The 23368-nt window shown below is 37.1% G+C and overlaps 1 protein-coding gene across 20 annotated transcripts in view; it reads right to left on the bottom strand.

Moving 5' to 3' along the window:
• Nucleotides 1–23368, bottom strand: part of CDH12 (cadherin 12) — a 568098-nt gene that overhangs the window by 221384 nt on the left and 323346 nt on the right. For 13 of the 20 annotated variants that reach the window (XM_083824856.1, XM_083824852.1, XM_083824855.1 and 10 more), the window contains one exon: nucleotides 6091–6234. The exons of 2 other annotated variants lie outside the window; for them this stretch is intronic. The gene's annotated coding sequence lies outside the window, so the exon portion shown is untranslated. Of the gene's footprint in view, nucleotides 1–1081; nucleotides 1142–3585; nucleotides 3705–6090; nucleotides 6235–17174; nucleotides 17449–23368 lie in introns of those variants that run through there. 5 more of the 20 variants (XM_083824861.1, XM_083824871.1, XM_083824858.1 and 2 more) reach the window with 4 other exon arrangements.

The raw sequence follows: 23368 nt of genomic DNA, 5'->3' as shown, positions 1-23368 counted from the left end.
ATAATTAATACTCCAGTTTAATGACATAAATATTACTTGAACTTGAAAAATTTTTACAGAAAGCTTCTTGCGACTAAATCTGAATGAAGTCAGATTCTGCAGAATCACTTACTCATAAAATATCAAAATTTTTGAGTAATTCTCTACTCAAACTATTCATGACAATGGAAATCTTGTCAAGAAGTATTATTTTTAGCTGTTTGTCAAGCTACAAGTATTCTTAAAAAACTTATTTAAATTGTACTCTGATATACTTGTACCATTTACCAATATTGTGTTTAGTTGCTGCATTTTCTTAAATAGGAAAAATGAACTATGGGATGTAGATATTTATTATTGTGTTGTTAAATTATATATTTGATTATAGGTATAGAACTGCGTATAAAACATATATATGAAAGTTTACAACATGCACACACAGAACACATATGCCTGAAGACAGAATGCCGAAGTTATTCTTAGTAAATATACTTTGTGATCTTCATATAGGCTTCTCAGAGAGTTAATTAAAATGCTATCTCAGCTACATATACATAAACACTGCACTGTGTATGTACAAACGGTTGAAGGGGACTGAAGAACATAAAGGAATGGTTAGGGAGCTCAGAGCCTGGTCATCAGCTCCTGTGGGTAGTGGTTCAAGTGCATAAACAAACCAAAATCTTTGTGAAATGAGTAAGCGGCCACAGAGAACTGTTTGGCAAATGTGTGTATGCATTTACAATTACGTTTAGCACTTGCTGGCAGCCTTAAGAGAACAGCAGCCAAGAAACTAATGCTTATAGACTCTAAATGACCTAGGTCAAAAAGCTGGGTTTGGGGATCAGTGCTGAAGCACACACTGTTGATCAAGAAAGGTCAAGTGTCTCGTCTGTTTTCTGGAAAATGAGTGGGTTTGCATTCTTCTTTACTTTCACTGGGGAAAAAAGAATTTCAAACATTTCTCTAAGCAAGTCAGCCATAACGGTATTTTGTAAGTATAGTTGATGTGCTGGACATAGTATTAATGTGCTCAGTGAGTAAATGCATGCATGAAAAGAATTATAAATCTGATCTAAATCTGGAAACAAAAACTCCTTACCAAAGACATTTAAGTACTTCTCATCATCTGCTTTGGAGACTGGTCTGAAAATACTGTACTCTGAAAGTTGAAGGACAAAATAATTCTAGTACCCAGACATGCAACTTTTAAATTTAACTTTTAAATTTAAGTGTGAGACAGCATTTTATTGTGAGTTAAGGTGCCTAGATACTTCCTTGTTTTGAATCTCAGCTCTATGTTTCATATACATATCTCCAAAAAACCTTTCCAATCTGATCTCAAAGTCCAGGTCGGGGCCATTCAGCACAGAGACTCCATCTCCAACAGACCCCAAATCACAATCTGCTAGGACACAGGACAGTAAACATAGCTAGCGTCATACACAGGTCAAAAACAATGCAGTCATTGCCTTAAAAAATACTGACAGATAAGACACCTATAGGAGAAAGATGCCCTTCCAGCAACAGAACAGTATGGTGCACATCAGCGAGTCTGATCTATACAGGAAGACTCTCTTCACCCTCAAAAAGAGGAAATGATATGTTTGACAGAAATTGAAGCACAGGTGCGCCTGTAACCTGACCTACTCTCACGATGCAGTATCTTAGCTCCCATATGTTTGGAAGAAAAGAAGCCTCTTTAAACAATCCATTTCAGTACTGGAATTGTAAAACATATGTCTTTGACTTTTGCTAAATACCAAGTCTAGTAATAAATATGGCAGTGTAGGTTTGTATTTTACTTTGATATAGAAATCATCTACATGGAAGATATTTTTTTTTAGATTTTTTTTCCCCCCAAACTGCCAGGATTGAAAGTTCAACAAGAAAGCAGACTGAAGCTTTCTCCCTCTGAAAATGCCTCTGAAGCTTCAAACCTTTGCTGGCTTACTACAAAATGATTGTCTCAGCAAATATTCTTCCAGTGACACGTACAAAACCCAATGCCTTCAATGAGCTACATCTCTGCAAAAGAAGTGGACCCTAGTGAAAGTGTTAATACAAAAGAAGACAGAGGTTTGAAACTCATCCTTTAATATGGCGCATCTATGACAAAGAGTCATATAAAGAGAAGAAAAACTAGTAACAAACAATTTCCTCTAAATCAACTAATTATGAGTCTGAGAAGTCATTCAGAAGGTGCAAGTCTCACAATGGCTTGAAAATAACAACCCCTATAATCTTAAGTATTTGCAAGCATCTATGTATATACTCTGCAATGTATGTTTCTTATTAACTCCAACGTATGCTTGTGCAAGAACAGTGACATCCTCAGAAATATGAGTTAAACCTTGCAGAGCTTTGTCTTCATGAACCAGTTAAGAGCACTCAATTTCTAGTGTCAATATACACATAGACCCCAAAGCTGGAAATAGAACTGGCTCTTCTTGTGTTTGCTACTGACTTGACACTGAGATAATAGCCTCTGACATGAAGAGTGTAAAACTAGAACAATTAAATAGAACAAAACAGAAAAAAAGGATGGCTGAGATGGTAGAGTGTTTGAATGCGTATATGTCATTCGAGTACTAGAGTGTTTTCAGTTTTTTGTTTGTTTGTTGCAATAAAAGAGAAGAATTTACACACGTGGATCAAATGAAAAACAATGATGTCCTAACAGCACCCAAGGAAAGAAGAGAATGCATACAAAAGTGATGAAGCACTACCTTATGGTAGATGAAGAAAAAGAAAAGAAAGAGGAAGAATGCTATGAAGAACAGAATGAAAAGAGAAAAAATATCATTAGGAAGAAACAGAAGCTTTACCAGAAGAGGTCCAAGAATAAGAGCTTGAGAACCAAACTATGAAAGTAACAAGAGTTGCAGCGATAAGAAGAGTCTGGTGGGACACAAGGGTCTTGCTGGGAAAGCAGATGTTAATTTGCAAAGGCATGTTAATAACACAGAGCTTGAAAAGCCTCCCTTTCTGGGAGTTTTTCATAGAGCTGTGAGAAAAGAAACTGGGGGAACTCAGTAGTCCCTGAAGTTTATTCTACACTGCTTTCACCCATTCCTCCTGAAATGACAAAATATATCTCTTTACCTTACATTTTCTGGATTATTAACTGTAGTAATTAACATACTTTCTTTTTCACGTATCACTATCACAGTTTTAGCAGAACCGTTGCTTGCTTCTCTGTGGTTGGTTCTGTATCATCTTGCAGAGAGCTCCCTTTGCTTTAACCCATTCTGAACCTCAATTTAAAAACCTTCCTTAAAAAAAAAAAAAAGAAAAAAAAGAAAGAAAACTCTTAAAGTATTAAAGCATTAGTATGAAACACTAATTTTTAATAGTGTTGGGCCAGATAGCAGTCTTACTCTTCTGTTGATAATAAGGAGATTCAGCTTGAGGCACAAAATTTAACGCTGGCCTCATTCAAAGAGGCAGAAATATCTGAAATAACGCTGAACTCTGCATACAGATGTATATTTAATACTATTTGATATGGCTTTAGAGTAAAAAAAAAAGTCTGCGAGAGGGAAACTAGGCTATATAGATGTCTCTGCCGCTGCTTTCCTGTGTAACCTGTATTCCTATGCTCACCAAGTCAGAAAAGCTTCAGTGAGTCAGATGCTCCCAATTACGTTTAATGAGGAATTAAATTCCCCATATTGCTGAGGTCATTTTGGATGGTCAATCCGTATGAAGAAGTCCACAGTCCACTAATGGAAGAGACCAGAAAATAACTGTAACATTACTGTCTGTTTTATCAAAACACAAGGAAAAGCAGCATTTCCCAGTGTCTGGTGAATTGTCATCTCATACAATCTCTGAGGAATACTGGAATGTAAGTGTTCTTCACTTAGAAGCAGATAGAACATCTGATCTTCTAAAACAATAATAGGGATGTAAGTGCATTTGTAAGACTTGTTTAGAAACCCACAGACACAATACCATGAAAGCGTGATTTATTTATTTTTTACTTACAGCAACAGCTTTGTGAGACAAAAGGGGAACAAAGCCATCGTGTCAAACAGCGTTTATAGTCAGTGCCTGTGAGAGACTGGAATGGAAGTTGCTGCTATTTGTACGTTACCTGGAAGTCTGCAACTGCATAGGAATTGTTTACACCAGATTTTTTCCCTTGCAATGCATCAAGTTATTGTCTTTTGATTTTTTTAATGAATATTCTGATGTGTATTAATGAATACTAATTATGCTGGGAAACCATTGATTATTCATGAAAGAAAAATCATTGAAGACAAGTATAATGGCAGCTGATTTATGCATTCAAGTATTTCTAGCCTGGTCAAGGCTTGCATCTCAAGCAGCACAAAACTTAGTAAATGCCATTATTAATGTAACGTGGAAAAAGAAGTGAGCCACAGGCTACGCCAAGATGAGAATCAGTGCCTGTAACTACTTCCCAAAGGAACTTCCTTTCCAAGAAAACAGTGGACATACTGAATTACCATTATAAAATGCAGAACTTAGAGAAAATACTGATACATTGTTAAAACCATCAGTATTCTAAGTACATTTCCCCAAAACCTCAGGTCATTTTTCAATATGCTTATATTTTTGTAAGAAAGACAGCTTGGTATTTCTCACTGAAAAAGCTAATGGAATAAATAACAAACCTGCAGGTAACCAACATTTCCCTGAATTTTTCTTTTTCAGGGGGATGGGTGGAGGAAGAGATGGGGTGGAGCAGGTGCTTGGGAGGTATTTTTGATTTTTATTTTTTATTTTTTATTTTAATTAAATTGAGTAGCTGAGCTTTTAATGCAAGATATAGCGTTATGAATTATATTACCAACACTGGATGATAATCAAAGATACAGATATTTAATGTCAGTAAACAGCATTGGCTGAAAAAGCAGTGCAATTAATTCATACTTTTGTAAACTGCCTAGGAGTTAAACATCTGTTTAAGACAGCAAGATTTGGAATCAGTTAACTTTTCACTGATCTTTTCTCCCTATTATGACAGGTTTTTAAAGACAATGTGTAATTTTTTGTGGGTGACAGGAAGAACACTGACATGTTTAATACAACAGATCTTAATTTGGTCCCTTACAACATTAAAAAGTTTGGGCTGTTTACTAGCTCCTCAGTTATCCCTGACAGCATAGATATTAAATGTACACTTGACTCAGACTATCAAATTCAATTCACTTTAGACATGTTGGTGTGGATTTGCCATAGATACACTGGGTTGCTTAACCAACTCCGGGCTGCATAAGCATCCTTGACTTTTTCTTATTAGTCATTTAATCTTTCAAGATAGCCTCTTCTCATCTACTCTTTTTTTTTTTTTTTCAAGTAAAGATCTTCAATCATCAGTATACTTCTTTTGATATGCCACACTCTTTCTATTACCCCATGAAAAATGTGTCCTGTTCCTCTTCAAACACTACTTTTTTTTTTCCCCCCAGCAACTACCAATTTCATTTTCTGACCACTCATATTGAAGCAGCACCCCTGCTCACACTTCTCCCCTGACAGAACTGCTAATTCTGCAAAACGAACTGTTCTAAAACCCATCAGCTGCTGAGTATAACAGTCCACACATGAGTCACAGCCCTCAGTCTGGCTGTAACATGGAAAGCTGCATGCATATTCTCGACTCTCATTTCGAAAATCCCTTTCTGTCTCATTTAAATGCCACGGAACTTTGAAGCCTTTTGTCTACGAGTTTCTGCCTGCGAATGAACAAAGCTCCTTGCTCAGACCCAAGTTTTACCATAATGTACTTTTGCTTTCCAGTTGTAGTGCTTCCCAAAATAAATGTAGTAAGCACAAAGGGGGAAGGTGTGCATGCCTTTCCTCCTCCCCTCTCACACCCCTGCACATTTCTAACATTTTTTTTCAAGCTTCAGAGTGCCACCGAATCAGACATAACTGCAGCCATTCACAAGCAGCTGCTTAAAATCTGCATCTCTCCAGACACGGGTTCCATGCTGGGACACTTGCCTCTGCCCTGAGCCCTTTCCTGACACACGGCACGGACTCCCTTGCTGCAGTGCAGACTGTCAGTTTACTCAGTTTGAACTTTCAATGCAGAAATTCAGCATGATGCAGTCAGCCAGATAAAGCAGCACTTACCTTAATTGAAATCTTTTCTCTGGTAAAGCTGGCGCATCGGTCAAATCAACAGTGATTTGGGGGTAATCTAAGTTTCAATCAACACCCTCCGGGTTGCTGCATACTGCTCTGCCTGTTTTTCATTTATGTTGAACTCTTCACTGTCTAAAGGAGAGAGAGAGAAAGATGAGCTGAAATCCTCAGAGGTTCCTAGGGAGTGAGAGAAGAAGCACCAAAGCTATGTTTCTTAACATGAGATTCTCAGCAAGCGTGCTCAGGTCTGGAAGATCGTGTAACTGCTGTGATAGGCTCCTGTCATGTCCCCTGAGCCGTGAGATGATCATTGACCTGATTAGCTCTGAACACTCCCTACATGCAGAGAAAGCACTGAGAGGATTGGTGGGTCGCAAGGGAATTGGGAAAGGCACCAGGGCCACTTGGGAATCTTCATTCTTCCAGACTAATGGATGTGCTGCAGCTGAGGCAGTAATTTGTGAGGTTATGCACAATGTTAACCATCTGAGGACTTAAACAAATGTGCTTTTGCATGCTGTTTCTCAAGGTGCACCAGCATGCAACACAGGGTAGAGCTGAGTAATTAGAGGCTGATGTAGCCGTTTCGTAATACAAGGCTCACTGTATGAGATGTTCTGTAAGCTGAGTGATAAAGTGGTTTCATACATTTGCCTCTGACCCTGGGGACAATAGCAGTTAATGGGCAGAGTAAGTGAAATTAGCATGGTGGGCTCATGTTAGCCCCCAGATGGCAATCAATCACCATGGAAAGGAAAAGAAAGGAACAACAAAACCCAAACAGGCTAGGATTATTTAACATGTGTATGTGGCAATTTAAATAAAATGAAGAGAAAGAATGCCAAATTATGACAGAAAGAACTCTTAAAGACAGAGATAAAATCAGTAGCAAAGCACAAAAATGCACGTTCTCTTCTACGCTTGTGGTAGAAGAAGAAAAAAAACCCACAGGGAATGCATTTAAAGGACCTAATTTGCCTTTCATTTATACTGATACAAATAAATCTGTTAAAGATGACAGCTTAAATTTAGATGGGAAAAAAAAACAGAGCAAGAGAAGAATGAGGTGTATTTGTTACCTATTTTTGCTTCTAGGACAATACAGAAACTGGACTTTTGTAATACTAAGTTTTCAGGCCAACGTGCTCAAATTAGTCCAGCCAAAGTATGCCAGCTTTTATGACCATCTTCATCTGCTTTTTCTCGCTTCTTGGACGACAGTTACAGTGTTAGCCTGTTGACTCAATTTTCCATTCAGGTTTGTTCATGGAAATACCAGTTTGTGGCTAAGAGAGGAGTTCACAGGATATCATATTTAGTAATAGTGGTCTGACACACCAGTGGAGATGGATAACATTTTAGATTTGGAACCTACATTTGCAATACAAGCTCTATCATACGTTACTCTGTAAATGCTGAAAGAACAATAATCATAAACATCTACTGAGATTCTTAACCAAATTTACTTAGGATCTGTTTTTATTCATTATTTGAGTAAATTGGTGTAATTTTATTTTAGTAGAATGAGTGGTCAAGAAAGCAATTTTTAAGTTGTTAACCCAATGACAGAGGAACTAGATTACATACATTCTGCAGGCATTCACATCAGAAATCTAATTATTACAGAGAAAACACTGTCACGTGACTTAGATCACTCAGAAGTAACCATAAAAGTTTGAACCTCAAATGTATTTAGCATAACACAGACAAGACAGAAGACATTTGTCACCCTAACTGCTGTCACCCTAACTATAATGCCTGAGAAACAGGCAATAAATCTAAGCTAAGTGTTCCCCCTATGGTCAGTAGGAGACTTGACTTTTCTGCCCTAACAGTGGTAGCTAACGATTTTAGAGATGCTCCTCTAGAAGTGCCTCTCTGTTTCCACTGAACAAAAGCTTCTCATTTGCAAAATCTGGGTAATAAGACTGTATTTGGCAATATTTCTTATTCAGACAGTAATTTTTTAGAACATAGAATATCTTTTAATATGACTTACAGAATGCCTATCATACAGAGATTGCCATTTCACGTGGGACTAATAATAAAAAATAACTATTATTCAACTGAGAAGGTTTTTACACGTATTAATAAGAAATGTAAACATATTCTTGAGCTTGACTAAATGGATTTCATGTGTCAAGACTAAGGTGATTTGCTACTACAAGCCCTCACGGAAAAAGAGGTTGCTTTACCCATAAATTTGTACTGCAGAATGGACAGCAAGTCATCCCAACATTTACAATCTTATTTGTTATGACATGGCATCCTTTACAAAATAATTAAGCCACAGACACACACTGTGTTATTTATGATTTCAAATACAATCAAATAAATTGAATATGAAAATGGCATCTAGACAACTTCTTTGCCATTCGTGAAAGCTTCCAGTTACAGGTTTCTTACTGTTATGTCTAGTTGAGTCCCTATTCTCACCAGCCCTGGAATCTTTCACATTTTTCTTAAACAACCTAGTAGATCTCAGTGTCAGGAATACTTTTCCTTTTATTAACCACTTCTCAAATCTCCTTTGGTAGTTGTAAACTAAAAATTCCAGTCTTATAATACTGTTTTGTTTCTAACCTACTATTCTGATTGTCCTTTTAAGGTATAGAAGTCAGCATTCATTAGAAGTTCATAGGACGTAAGTGAATTATCTTAATTTTTTACTACTGCAAGTAAAGGTCTGAAAGAGAAAACAGGGTCCAGAAAAGGGACTGAAGTATGAAGTGACAAAATTTGAAGAGACAACATGATTTAAGTTTGTGCAGAAACTACTGTGACTTACTGTTGACTTGGACAACTGGGCAAGAAATGAGCATTTTAAATTCAGTGTTGACAAAAGGAAACAATATTTGAATCACTTTTAAGTCTTGCTGCAGTCTAAACAACAGAATGGACGTCAGTTGTCCTGGGTCTTATTCCCCATCCTAAATATAATTCAAGATTTTGAATTCCGTTCTTATCAATCATCTACATAAATGGACCAAGATTGTTCAGAGAAAGGAGAGAAAATTATCAGAAAAGAAGTACGTCTTTAAAAGGGGCTAATATAATCATATAGATAGTAAAAATTAGACATCCCTCTTGACTCATCATTCTTATACAGAGGGGACAGTACATTAAACCAGTGGACAAAAGAAAGGGGGGGGGGGAATAATTTTCTATGCAATCTGTAATTAACCTTTTGAATTTATTACCACAAGCCATGACTGCGGCAAAGAACTAATATATATATATATTTATATATGAGAAAATTTTAAAGTCACAACAGGTTTTAGAATGTATACAAAACAAAAATCTCATTTTTTCAAGACTGTTCCTCATTAACAACTAAAACTATTACCTCACAGACATGAGAAGATACTAATCATGGCAAAAAATCTTCTACCAAATAATATAGTTTAGTAGTAAAATTTATGAGACCTTTACAGTATCATTGCATAAGCCATGATATTTTTACTGTCAAGGTCATTAGATACTTGTGTTTCATCAAAGAATAACTTAGATGTTTGGAATTTTATTTTAATAGATGAATAGCATTTAAAAAAAAAAAAGAAAGAAAAAAAAAGCTGTATTTCCCAAATTCATCATTTGAATAAACTGAATGCCAAAACAAATACAGAAGCAGTAAATTATTCCAGCGTAATTTTCTTACTCTCATGTAAACATCTTCAGTTCAGAAACACAAACCAGTGCAGCACAATACATCACCATGCATCAATTGTAAACTCAATAATATTCTTCTATGGCCTTTTACTCTATCTGAACAGTGAAGGAATCAACAATAAACCACTACATTCATAAATTTTCAGCTGGACCAAATCACTCATACAGTAGTTGCCTTAGTTCTGTTATGCTCAGGAGCTGAATAAACTAGAAGTCAATCATGTACCAATAGCTTCAACGTGCTGAATTATTATTTATTCTACAATTGAAAAGATTCTTTGGTATAAAAAAAGATAACATACTCCACAAAATGTACTAAGAGATTCAATTTGCCCAGTAATTTCTTCCTTGTTAATAAGTAATTAACAAAAAGAGGTGTCATCTGCTTCATTTTGGCTGGAAAGAGAGTAACCAGAAATCAGGTGTGGGAATACTCTAGGATAACAGCAAAAGCTGCAGAATAAAAGACTTTATAATAAGAGAGAGAGAGTGAAATCACCCTTATTCTTCACCTGTCCAGAGATATGCGTATCAATAATAAACCACCTAAAGACATTAAAAATACTTTGAAGTGAACCATTTGAACTTTCATAACCAACATATTTTCCACATTTGGGCAATTTCCACATTTTTTCTCCATGGTGGCCAGGGACAACCAAACGAGATAACTCTCAATAGTATCTGACAATTGCCATGCATTTTAGCACTGGAATTTTACTGTCATCCTCATTAATTTCAAAAGCAGATGCTGGGCAGATTCAACTCCAAATTCTCATCTGGCTTACATCAGCATAGTTGCATTTATTTAAGTGGAACTGTACAGCAAATTTATGAATTAGTGAGATCTCATGCAAAAGCAATACAACTTGTCATCAATTAATATTATATTAGATTCCAAAGATTCCTGCAATTTTATCCAACTTTTTTTTTTTTTTTTTTAATATATATATGACTCATTTTCTTTTCCAGACTTTCTGGCCATAGTGAGTACAGAAAACACAGCAAAGTTGATTGCATCTAGCAAAGAGTACAATCTTGAATATTCAGCACTTTAGTTCAGTGCCTTGTTAAACAGAGTGTGGATGTTAAGTTAAAGATGTTATCTTGTTATCTGGACAGAAGGAAGTGGCTGAATCCTATCCATACTCACTGGAAAACTGTTCACTTCATCAGGCTTTTTCTTCTGATAGTTCTAGGGACTCAGACAACTCCAAAGCACTCTTGTCCTTATCTGACCGCTGTTCTCAATCCCAGTTTAGGAATAGTAATCAGTACCATTCTTTTTGCTTAGGCCAAACTTCCAAAGATAAGAAAAGTAGTACAACATATTGCTGTAAGACATTTCCAATTATGTTATGCAATGTGCACTTTGAGCTTCATTGTACACTTTTATTAAGTGAGGGTGGTAGACTGACACATTTCAACATTGGTGCTATTTCCTTGGAGGCATCCCCACAATGTCGGAGACATTTAGGAGGCAAAAGTACGCCTCCTAAAAAATGTATAAAGAAATAAATGCAAGTTTTGGAGGTTCCTAAAACAACAGAATCGTTCCAAAAGTGTAATGACTGTATAACGACTGACCCTTATCTAACATGGGGCATTTTGGGTACTCTTCTCCCAGGGGCCACCCCTGCAGCCCCCTGGCTACCAAAACTAGCCACATAAACCCATAAGAACTATAAAGGCTGTTTTTTTAAAACACGGAATCCCAATTTTGTACTGTATTATCTTTCTCTATGTACTGAGATCCTCAGGAATACTAAAATGTTCTCTACAGGACGGGAAGTTTTATAGCTGAAGTTAGTTTACCTCTCCTGTCAGCAGTACACCTATATGGTTCAACTGAAAACAAGTTACACAGGAGTAGCCAAGGGCATGGTTTTGTAGCAAAGTGTGACATGTAATTTCTGGTCTGGGTCTTTCTTTTGCTAGGGGCTATATAGTTCCTTTTGGCATAAAAGCAAAAACAGGAGTGTCCTGCAAGTTGCACCACAGGAGAGTGTGGGAGATAGAATGACTCAGGGACATCCTTTCTAAAGTACAATTCCTCCCTCACATCCTTCTTGCTCAGGTGAAGGGAACAATGATTTGTGGTATGACCTGTCTCAGCAGCAATTTACAACAACTTCCCAGTAAAATCTCTGTCTGCTGACTGCCTTTTGCTATCCACTTGCGTTAGCATGCGAGGACAGTGGAGAGAGGATAGTGCAGGAAGTGTGCAGGGATGCAATATACTGCCTGTAACCACATAAATATCTTATACCTAACCATTAGCCTCCATGTTCCCATCTGTCTGAATAAGGAGGGTTTGCTTGTCCCCTTGAAGGGGACAAAACTGAACTGCAATTTAGTCTTGGGATTCTCCCTGGCATTTTTATGGCTGAAGCCTGCTCTGCTACTTACTCAGACTAATACTATAAATCTAACACACTTTAAGGACCACATTTTCAGAGTCATAAAGCATCATATCAGTCCATTTTTTTCAGGGGAACCACAGATCTTTTAGAATACCTAGAGAAAATCAGATTGTAAGAGGTGCCTGCGGTTGTTCAGACATTGTTGGTTTCTGGAAAAGCACAGAAATGTTTAGTAGTAAATACAAACTTCAATTAAATCAAAATTTCCAGCAAACCTAACTTGGATGACCCTAAGTAGTTTTAATTTTCTAACTTTACGGCTTTATTTTCTTTCTTCTTGTTCTCGTTGTTATGTTTTGTTTTATTGTTTACTTTTAATTTTATCATCGACAGTTTTTCATTCGGTGATGCTCCTCTTCTCTTTTTCAGTCTGTCCATGTCAGAGTCATAGTATGTAATCTTTTAATATATATATATATATATATTTTTGTTGGTTGGTTGATTGTGTTTTTGTTTGTTTGTTTGTTTTTAATTCTTCAGAAATCTGTGTTTTCTCTCCATTTTAATTTACTTGTTCGCTAGGTATATGAAACATTGCTTCTTACTTTAATATGCTCTCTTTCCACTTACTCATTCCTTATTAATGCTTCTCCTTACACAGTTCCAGCACTACAAACTCCATCTACATTTTTCTCCAAGAATTATTTTCCTCATCTCTCTTAGCATTCCTCCTTCTATGTCTCTTTTCTGGCAGTGTTAGAAGGAGAAGTTGCATTTTTCCATATCCATGTAAAAACTTCTTAGGTAGGAAAGGAAATGAAGTTCTGACATAATTGCTGTTAGAATCAAATTCCCTCAACTACTGTTCAGGAGGAGCTAGAAACACTCCAAAGGAACCTGACTCAGAAGTGTTATTTATTCCTGGTTCTCTCTTGTTTTTAATGCTCTGAAGCAAGTCTTCTCTTAGATAACAGACATCAACCTCTTGCCTGTGAAGGACAACTCCCTTCTGAGTAGCAAATTGGGAATAAGGATGGGCTAGGCTATAGGGATAATACTTGCAATATCATTTTGATGCCAAGCCCTAAAAAAGTAGGCTGATGGGAACAGGGACCAGCAAGACCAGCTCTCACCTGGGGTCAGCACTCTCCCTTCACGTGTGACAATGCTAGTTAACATTTAGGCTGCACTCTGCTGAGAGAATACCCAAGCTACACCACGCCAAGTTGGTGTAAGGGTAAAGAAGTCCATCATCCCAGTCTTCTCGGAAGAACAGAACTTGTAGAGCCTCTCACGAAATGTAAGCATGATGCAAGTAATGTAGTCCCTTCAATGGGCCTAATGGCAAAGCCATTACCCTGAAAGCATTTTACCACATCAAAGTGTGTAATAAATGGCTTTCCTAATGTAAAGAAACTGAAACGTGTAATATATATCGATCTTATTTTTTGGATACCAAGGAACACAAAGATTTCAATCCAGTGCACAGACACTGACACTGATTAGTAGGGCCTAACTCTGCATAATTTGCTTCTTGTTTCTACCACTCACATCATAAACCTTTCTTATCCCCTCCAATTACGTACAGCACATACTAGAACCCCATGAAGTCTGCTTAACTATAGTTTGCAAGAGTTCTGAACAAAATCATCACTTCCTTCTGTAGCTGCATGTTAATCCTCATCAGCTTGTTTTTTGATCCTATCCCGCACTTCAAAAACATTGGTCTCTTGGGCCTTGATGATTGTTAAGTTTCCTAAATTTTCCCTTAGATGCTCAGCAGAGATGTAAAAATGAAAAGGCAATAATAACAAACTGTCTTCATAATTGTTTCATCCTGTAATCATTATTTCCAATGGGATCTATCAATATTAGCATCTTAAAGGCTCAGAAGACATAGAATCAGATCATGACATGAAATGTGAAACTGACTTCTAGGCATCAGGAAACTGAAGGGGGCAGGAGAACCGAGAAAACAAGGAGCTTCCTTTCCTCAGGTAGCCCAAGCTAATGCATGTCTCAGCTGCAGCCCCTTCACTCAGGAAACAGAGGCAATGGTTTGGCAACACAACTTTGGGTCCCATCTCCCACAGAAGGAATAAAGTAGGGACATACCATCTTAAACTCTACTTCACTGCAGCTTGCTACCAAAAGCCAGTGCAGAGCATGCTGGAACAGAGTTTCTTTATTATGGGCTTGGATGAGAACATGCTTCCACATTAATATGTTGGATGAGAACATGCTTCCACAAAGCACAACCACCCTTTATCTCTTTTTAAGATGACATAGTTTAAGACAGTTGGTTAAGTAATACAACTTGGCCTCTAGTGGTTAGACTTAATAGAATTCTCTAGCCACAGAAGACATGATTTATAAAAAATACATTAAAAAAATGTTCAGGTTAATAATTATATCTTCTCTGGACAGGAATTATCATTATGTGATCATGCTCATTTGGGGCCATTAGCTTCTCTTTCCCCTTTTTTTGAATAGTGAGGAATGAAAGATGGTTTAATTATAGCACAAGGAAATTACCTCCCTTTTCGTGGGGGAGGAGGGGAGAAGATGGTGTTATAATCACAATACAATGCTGAGACTGTAGGATATTACCTTAAAATATTTATTCTCAGTTACTTTCTCAGTTCCATTTCCATTTGTAATAAGTACCATGTTTAAAAGACATTCACATATACAGAATCACAGTAAAAGAATTTGGAAGCTAGAAGGTACAGGCTTCACATCTGAAGTTCACAGAGTTGCGTTTTCTCTAATCACTGCAATTTGTGATTCATGATCAATGTGAGCATGTGTAGTATTAACAGTCTGTTAAAAATGGCATATTAAAAATGTAAACTCTTAAGTGTATCGTTACCTAAATAAATAATACGTATTCATTCATGTTTAATTTGTCTCTTTACAAGCATAGCCAACTAGCCCATGGTCAGCTATCTCGAGAACCATCTATACTGATTATTAATCAGCTTGCAGAAACCCTGTATCTTTTTTTTTTTTTTCTATTCATGAGGGCACTTCTGAGAATAATAATTACACTACTTAGCCTTTACCTAGTGCATATCATCTTTCAAGTGCTTCACAAATATTAATTCACTAATTAATCTTTCCAACAACTCTGATTACTCCCATTTTACAGATGGAGAAGCATTAACAGAGAGGGCAAGTGACCTGCCTGAGGACATGGAGAGTAGAGAAAGGGGAGAAGACTGAGGGGAAAGAGGCTTATAACTAGAAAGAAATGAAGGCAAATGGGACAAATAAGATGACGGTTCAGCAAATAATCCTAAAACCCCACTAAAGAATTTAACATTCCAGAGGAGGGCAGCCCTATGGTGCATTATGCAGTCACTCAATATTCCAAAAGATCCACAAATCATACAATGGAACTGACAAATAAAACATAATGTGCACTTAAACAAACAAACAAACCAACAAACAAACAAACAAAAAAACATGCTGTCATTTCTTAGATACTGGCAAAATCATAAAAGTAACCATAAGCCCAAAACTAAGGTCAGGAAACTAGAAAATTTGAATTTATTGGCCATCTTGTTTGTTGTAGGGCTATCCGTTCTCAAAATTGGATCAACTAAATGCAAAGGCTGCCCAATGCTAGTGGTATAAATTCAGTTAGGATTTTTATGCCTGGTTAATTTTGCATCCTGGGAGGCTCATTGAAAGCATGCTATCTGTAAGACTAGATCTCAGATAAAACTATACGGAACAAAACAGATTTACTTCTTAAACCTTGCTTTGCTTTCCTGCTTTCAAAATAACCTCTCCTTAATCCTGTAAGTACCCCACATTTTTTTTTTCCAAGTTTTACAATAAAAAATTCCTTTTAACCAGATCTCCCATGTGATTGCAGAAAGACATTTCTGCACTAGGCGTACAGGGGAGCATGAGTTAATATTGTTGTATAGCAATGCTTGGAGGAAGACTTTTTTTCTTAAGGTTGTAAGAGATGCATCATTGCCTGGAATTTAGGACAGTGACTGGGGATGTGAGCTATCCAGGCTAAGGCCATGAACTGAATTAGTGATCTGAGTGCAAAAACTGTGCTCTGTGATGCAGCTGACAGGAACTTGAGGATTGGTCCTAGATTAGAGCAGAATCCCAACAAGTGTACTACCCATGTCTACCCAAATTAAAAAGCTCTAAATAATTAAAAAAATATATATATATGCAAAGTACTTTATGTTTCTTGAAGACTGAAAACAACCTAAAAAAGTACCAAGACCTGCATGAATTTTATCATACAGACAAACAATTGGTTCAAATAGGGACCAATTTGTACCTCTTCAAGAAGTTTTGCTTTCTGCTCCACAAATAGCTCCACTACAAAAATTGATAAGGTAAATATTTGTTCCAGTTTCACTCTATGATATTATTATGACTGACATTATTTGTATAATACTGTATTGTGTTGATGAGGGACAACAGAATCAAAATGGTGAACAGTCACAAATATAAACGGTGAAGAGTCTCAAATATACTCATATATTCAAAACTTCCACACTACAGTAGTATACAAGAATACACAAATCTCTGGTAAGAATAAAGAGAGATTAACAACGCAAAAAACCCGACCTGTTAAATTTCAACCACAAACGAAACATACGTGCTATAACTGCTTGCAAGAGTGGGGTGCTGCCACGCTTGTACCCTCTCCTTGCCTCCCTCAAGTTTCCCCCTTGTCTGGACATGGCCTAAGAATGAAAAATATGTATTTACAGAATAAATACACCTATTCTGTATCTTGGAAAATTATCCACTTCCCAAGCCCTAAAACCATGAAAGCAAGTGATTATTCAGAAAAATAAAAAAATAATATTATATATATATCTTCCTTCACTCCTACAAGATTTTGAAAGATCATAGTTCCCTTAGTTCTACACCCTCTGAAAATCAGAGAGCGTGTCCCCTTCTCCTTTGTCTTTGTTATTCCTGCCTGTAATTTAACAGCATCTTAAAAAGAGTATGATGTTTTCAGACTCCCACCCATGTTAGTGAATATTATGTACATACTTTCCAAAGCTGACCTTTCAGAAAACCCGGAATCACCAGGAGTGCAGGGTGTCCCTGGATGGGCCAGGCAGGGCCCATCCCAGAACCCCATCAGGAGCAGGGCACCGGGACAGGCCCAGCCCCAGGCACTGGGCATCTCCATGGGGCCAGGAGGGGCTGAGGCTGGGCTGGGCCATGGGCGGGCCTGGCTGGGCAGGGGCTTTGTTTGGGCTGGGCAGGGCTGTGGGAGGTGGAGCCCAGCCCTGCTGCGGCCTCTATGGAGCAGGGCATGGTGGCCCCAGGGCTGCTGTGGGGCCTGGGCTTGGGCAGCGGTGGGGATGGGGGATTGGGGGGTGGGGGGGTGAGGCTGGAAGCACCCTTTGGGGCCATGATACAAGGTCAAAATGGAGCAGGTTGAGCAGGCTGGGCCCAGGGCCTTGTCCACATGAAAACTCTGGAAAACACTATTTGCTTATCTTCCCTGTGAATACATCTTTCCTAATGTATAGTCAGTTTTTTTCTTGTTCTGCTTTGTGTCCATTGTCTCTTGTCTTTTGGTCCAGTTTTGAGATGAGTCTGGTTCATCTCTATGCCCAACCTTTTGGTGGGCAGCAAGATCATCTCCCCTTAGCCCTCTCTCCTTAGAATGATAGAATCGTTAATGTTGGAAAAGACCTTGAAGATCATCTCATCCAGCTGTCCCCCTACCACCAATATCACCCACTAAACCATGTCCCTAAGTACCACATCCAACCTTTTCTTAAACACCCCCAGGGATGGTGACTCCACCACCACCCTGGGCAACCATAGAATCATAGAATCATAGAATATCCTGAGTTGGAAGGGACCCTTAAGGATCATTAAGTCCAACTCTTGATACCGCACAGGTCTACCCAAAAGTTCAGACCATGTGACTAAGTGCACAGTCCAATCTCTTCTTAAATTCAGACAGGCTCGGTGCAGTGACCACTTCCCTGGGGAGCCTGTTCCAGTGTGCAACCACCCTCTCTGTGAGGAACCCCCTCTCCCATTGGAACCCATTCCAATCAACCCTAATTCTCTCAGTCTTTCCTCCTACGTTACGTTCTTCCACTTTCTTACTACCTTGGTGGCCCTTCACTGGACTCCAACCAGTATATTCACATCTGCGTGGCACTGGGAGCCCAGAAATGGACACAGCACGCCAGATGGAGTCCCACCAGTGCCAAACAAAGGGGAAGGATCAATTCCCTTGACCTGCTGGTATTGCTTTTCCTAATGCAGACTGGGGATGACAGTTGCCCCCTGGGCACATTGTTGTCTGGGTTCAATTTGTTGCAGAAAAGGACACTCAGCTCCTTTTCTGCAACGCTGCTTTCCAGCTGGTCCTCCCTCAGTACATACTGGTGTGTGGGGTTACTGCTACCCAGGTGCAGGACCTTGTGCTTGCCTAAAGCATGGTCTCATTTTGTTCCTTGAGCCTCACAGCCTGAAAGAAGGTTCATGCCTCATGGCTCAGGCTGGGGCACTGTGGCCATGTGGCCACTGAGGAACTTACAGTCCACAACAAATTTCAGCTCAAAAAGGATGAGACAGAGTTTATTTACATGTGTCCAGAATTATATTTGGAGTCTTCTGAGCAAGGAAAGAGCTCAGAAGTACTGGTTATAGAAACTTAATTACTGTTTTAGGAACTGAATTCTTTTAAAAGGTGATTATTATTTATTTATTTCATTTAAAAACTAGACAGCGCTATGCAGTGCAGTGCTGTAAGTTAAATTGTAAGATAAAAGTGGTTATCGAGGTATGGCACATACTGGTATTTAAATATTGAGACCTAGTAAAATAGCTTTAAATATCAGCTTATCTTTAATTAAAATTTGTTAATGTAATCTGAATGTTGCTGATGCTAATATTTTCAAGTATTAAAGGATATTCTAGGCTAGGCAGTAAAGTGTCAGTTTTATTTTTCTAGCCTTCTTTATGTTAGCATAGGCTTTACCTTTGTATTCTTCAAGAAGGAAATGGTATGTACATGTTTTGGATGTCGTCTTTTATTGCTTAATTAAAGCTATACAAAATGGAATAAAGTAAACTCTCTCTATCACACTGACATTTGCACAGCAGCACATTTGCCATCAACTGAAAACATATTTGTTCAATGTCATTAATGATATAAAAGATACAAATTATATATTTATGAGGAATATTAATAATGAAATATTAATTTGTTGAAGAAAACACAGTATTAATAATAAATAATCCCTATCTCTATGAATATGATACTAGGATGATATTGCTCTAATTTGATTTCAAAAATAATTAAATACAGACTTACACTCACAGAAAAACTCTACTGCCTTGTAAACAGTGGTAAAATACACATCTCAGAACAGCCTCTAAGCAAGCACCTGCAGAAGAAGTGTGTTGTAACAACAAATTAATTTCGCTGAATATCGTTGAACTGAGGTGAATTCTGAAAGTGCTATTTCTTCAGAGAGAGTTCTATTTTAATAAAATAGATGTGAATGTAGAAGTCCAAACCAAAACCTGAAAACAAGAATAGAAGAAAGTCTCTGCATTTGTCATTAATTTTCTAATTTAGGCAAAAATATGTGTGAGGTTAATGATAAATCCACACACATTACTGTAAGAATCCTCTTCAAATCAGAGAAAAAATAATAATGAAATAATGGCTAGGATGGGTCAGAAAAAATCCTGTATCTGAGTGTAACTATGGATCTCTCGTATCAGAGATTCACATGCAATGTCATCAGCAACTGACAATCTCTAAAAGTATATGCTATTGTTCTTCCACCAGGTTTTTACAGTCCTTTCTGTGAGTCTCTAAATAAGTGAAACGCTTATACAAGTGACCGTTCTAAATAGTTGTGTAGCTTTTCAAGTGTTTTGGCTTTCCCATTGTTTATGCCTACATTCACCTCAACTCTTCATTTTTTAAACTTTCTCAGTTGGTAAGTTATCTTCCTTTCTGTGTGCACAAAAAAAATCCCCCATCTTTTTCTGAACTGCTTTTTGAAGCGATAATGCTATCTCTTTCTATGCCTCATTCTCAATACTAGTGGCATATTTCCAGTCACTTCCACTTGGCACTATATACGTTAGTAATCTTTTAATGCTGATCCCATACCACAAAGCTCAAGAGTATCATGTTTCGTAAAACATCAGATGCAAATATTCATGCAAATTGTTTTATCCTCAATAGAAAGCAGACTGGGAATGACTACAACTCACACAGACATATCTGAGTCGGTCCTAATTAGCTCAAATACTGGTAACAGCATAGCAGGGCACAATGAGCTAACTCCAAGCTAGCTGCCCAAATACATTCTTTACAATAGCACACCCAGCAAACAATAGCTCTAAGACCAAAGGAACGGTGCAAGACATGCCCTTCATATCCCACAAAAAAAAATAAAAAAATGCTACGATTCATTTCACTACAGTCACAAATAAAGCTGTTCCAGTGAAGATTACAGGGGAGATTATTTACATGAAATTTGTAGGCCAACAGATTGAGGGACAGACCTTGCATATATTTATTTAAAAGAATATTTTTATTTGTTCAGATGAGTCAAAAAAAATTCAATGAAGTCATTAAATCTCATCTTAACATTTCCAAGACTGACTTCTAAATCGTAGTCATGTTTATAACCATAGTTTACTGAAATTACTTATGAATCAAAACTCTTGAAAAAGTGAAAAATACATGGATAATACATATATACATGTAATTAAAATTAGAAACTTATTAATAACTCATTGCTAAAATATTTATGTGATTATATATATACATATGTATATGTACATGGATTTATTTATAAGAAAAGATAGCATACAATATTGTAAAGAAAACCAAAGTATTCAGAAGTTTTCAGAAGGTCTGCTTTGGTGCAAGTCTATAGATTTTCACAACTTGAGAGTACCCTAGTAAAGAATGTTGCAACACTTCTGGATACCCTAAAGTATCATTAAACTGCACAAGACTCTCATGAGTGATTTATTTCATTGAGTTTGCACCATCGTAATTAACCACCAATCATAAGTAATTAAGCTAGTCATTTAGGCTACTAATGATCCATTATTAATTAAGAATATCAGGAAGGTTTTGTCCACATGAACACAGACACCTTTCTAAAAATGAGATTTATCATTCTTGGCTGGTGTGTATCTCTCCCCCCTTTGAATATGAAAAGATCATAGAACATTTGCTAAGATCAGATGCAAAAATTTTAGGCAGTTATTATTAGATGAGCAAAATCCCACCATTGCTTGCTATAAGCTTCCTTTAGTGTCAGTGTACAGAAAAAAAACACTTATTTTCTGAAAAGAAACATTCTGGTCAAGCATTTTGTTTTTGCCTGTCAAACTTTTACAGCTAGATTTCCTAGCTCATCGGGCAGACATTTCTGTAGAGTTTTTTGAGCTAATGTTATGCCATGTCACTTTACTACAATAATGAGGCAGTACATCTGCAGTACTAACTGATTTCAACTAACCAAAAGAATACCTGGTAAATAAATTTAAAAGTGCAAGCATAGGTATTCTCCTTTAAGATCCCAAACGCATCTTATAAAATACTGACATACTGAAAGTGTGTCATTTAGTTATGTAGATATGTCTTTTACAGATAGAAACCTCAGCATTAAGTTTCTTAACTTAGTTAATAGTATTTTTGTAAGTTTGTAGTAAAACTTTTACATAAATGGTCTCCTTATATTACTTTTTTAAAATTTTGTTTGCTTTTATCAAAGCAGCCTTAGCCAGATTTGATCTGTTTGTAAATGTTTTTCTGTAACACAGGCTGGGGGAAGGAATAGAACATGAGGAATGAATCTACATAGATTTACTTTCATATCTAATATCTGTTATTTTACTAGTCACTAAGTCTTTTCTCACAGGTATGCTTTCATTACAGGATGCACTTTGAATATAAGATATCAGCCACTCTGCCCCTACTATTTCCACCTCTAACTAGCCATAAAGTCCTGCTACCTCTAAGGCAAACTGAAAGAGAGGTTCCATGGGAAGAGAACACAGCCTGTGTGAGTTGCTGTGCTCCTTTAAAAAAGGAGGCTTATGCTACAATACCACCACAGGATAAATCTGTTCATTTCATAAATGGCAGAAGGGAGGGAAAAACTGGGAGAGATAGCTATCGTAATTTCACAGCAAAAAGTTCATGTCAGTCAGATGTAGATGTATGACAGCTGTTCCTGTAAACAATATGGATATTCCACACTCATTTTTGAAATCACACTGTAAATGCCTTACCCTCAATTCGGTATACAGTGCAACTCCTGTAATTTTTCATACAGCAACAAGCAACGCAACAAGCAATTTCATTCCACTATCACAGTGGTTGCATATTCCACTTTCAAGGAAACAATAGCTGAGTGTTGTCAGATACATATTCTCTTACCAACAAAACAAAGAAACCTGACCTTTCCACTGAATGCAGTATCTTTCCTGCTGAAAAATTTGAGATCTACTCCCTATCACTATAACAGACATCAGAGGCCAACTAGAAAGCAAATACTTCATTAACTACACCACCCTTGCACCTGGGACTTGGAAATGTTCCAAATGCCAGTGATTCAGTCAATTAAAAAATTAAAGGTATCTTCACTATACTGAACACAGACACACGTCCACATTCATACAGCGGATATTTTCCATAACAAATACACTCTCTACAACTAGCTTTGACTTTGTGCCGTGCTTACCAATCAATGCAAAAGATCTCTTCTTAAAGATATTATGGAGGAATCTTTGACAGGAACAGTTCCCTCTGAGAACAATGAAGGAAGCCATGCAGTATGATATGAACCTGTAATATTGCACCTTGCATGCAAAGGTATAATTCTGCTGAAAACTAAAATTATAAGTAGTTGAAATGTAATGATTTTTATCTTCAGACAAAACTGAAAAAGTACCTTGAAAATTCTGAAATAAGGTATTTTAAAACATTTTTTCCTGATAGATCACAAACTTATGCAAAGATAAGACCTTTTCTGGTTCAAACAGAACCTAATTTTGAAATTTTGAAACCTTGAAATAAAACTCAATTTGTCTTGTATGCCAATGTACAGCCAGTTTAAATAAATAAATAAATAAATAGCCCTACTAACAATTCAAAATTGTTATTTTGTTAATAATACAGGGTATTTAAATATAGGTAAGAAATACCACAGTTTTGATATTGTTTTTGTTTT

The sequence above is a fragment of the Anser anser genome (assembly GCF_964211835.1).
Source record: "Anser anser genome assembly, chromosome: 2".
NCBI classification, from domain to species: domain Eukaryota; kingdom Metazoa; phylum Chordata; class Aves; order Anseriformes; family Anatidae; genus Anser; species Anser anser.
The sequence above is the reverse complement of the archived record's forward strand: the minus strand, read 5'-3'. Positions and strand labels throughout refer to the sequence as shown.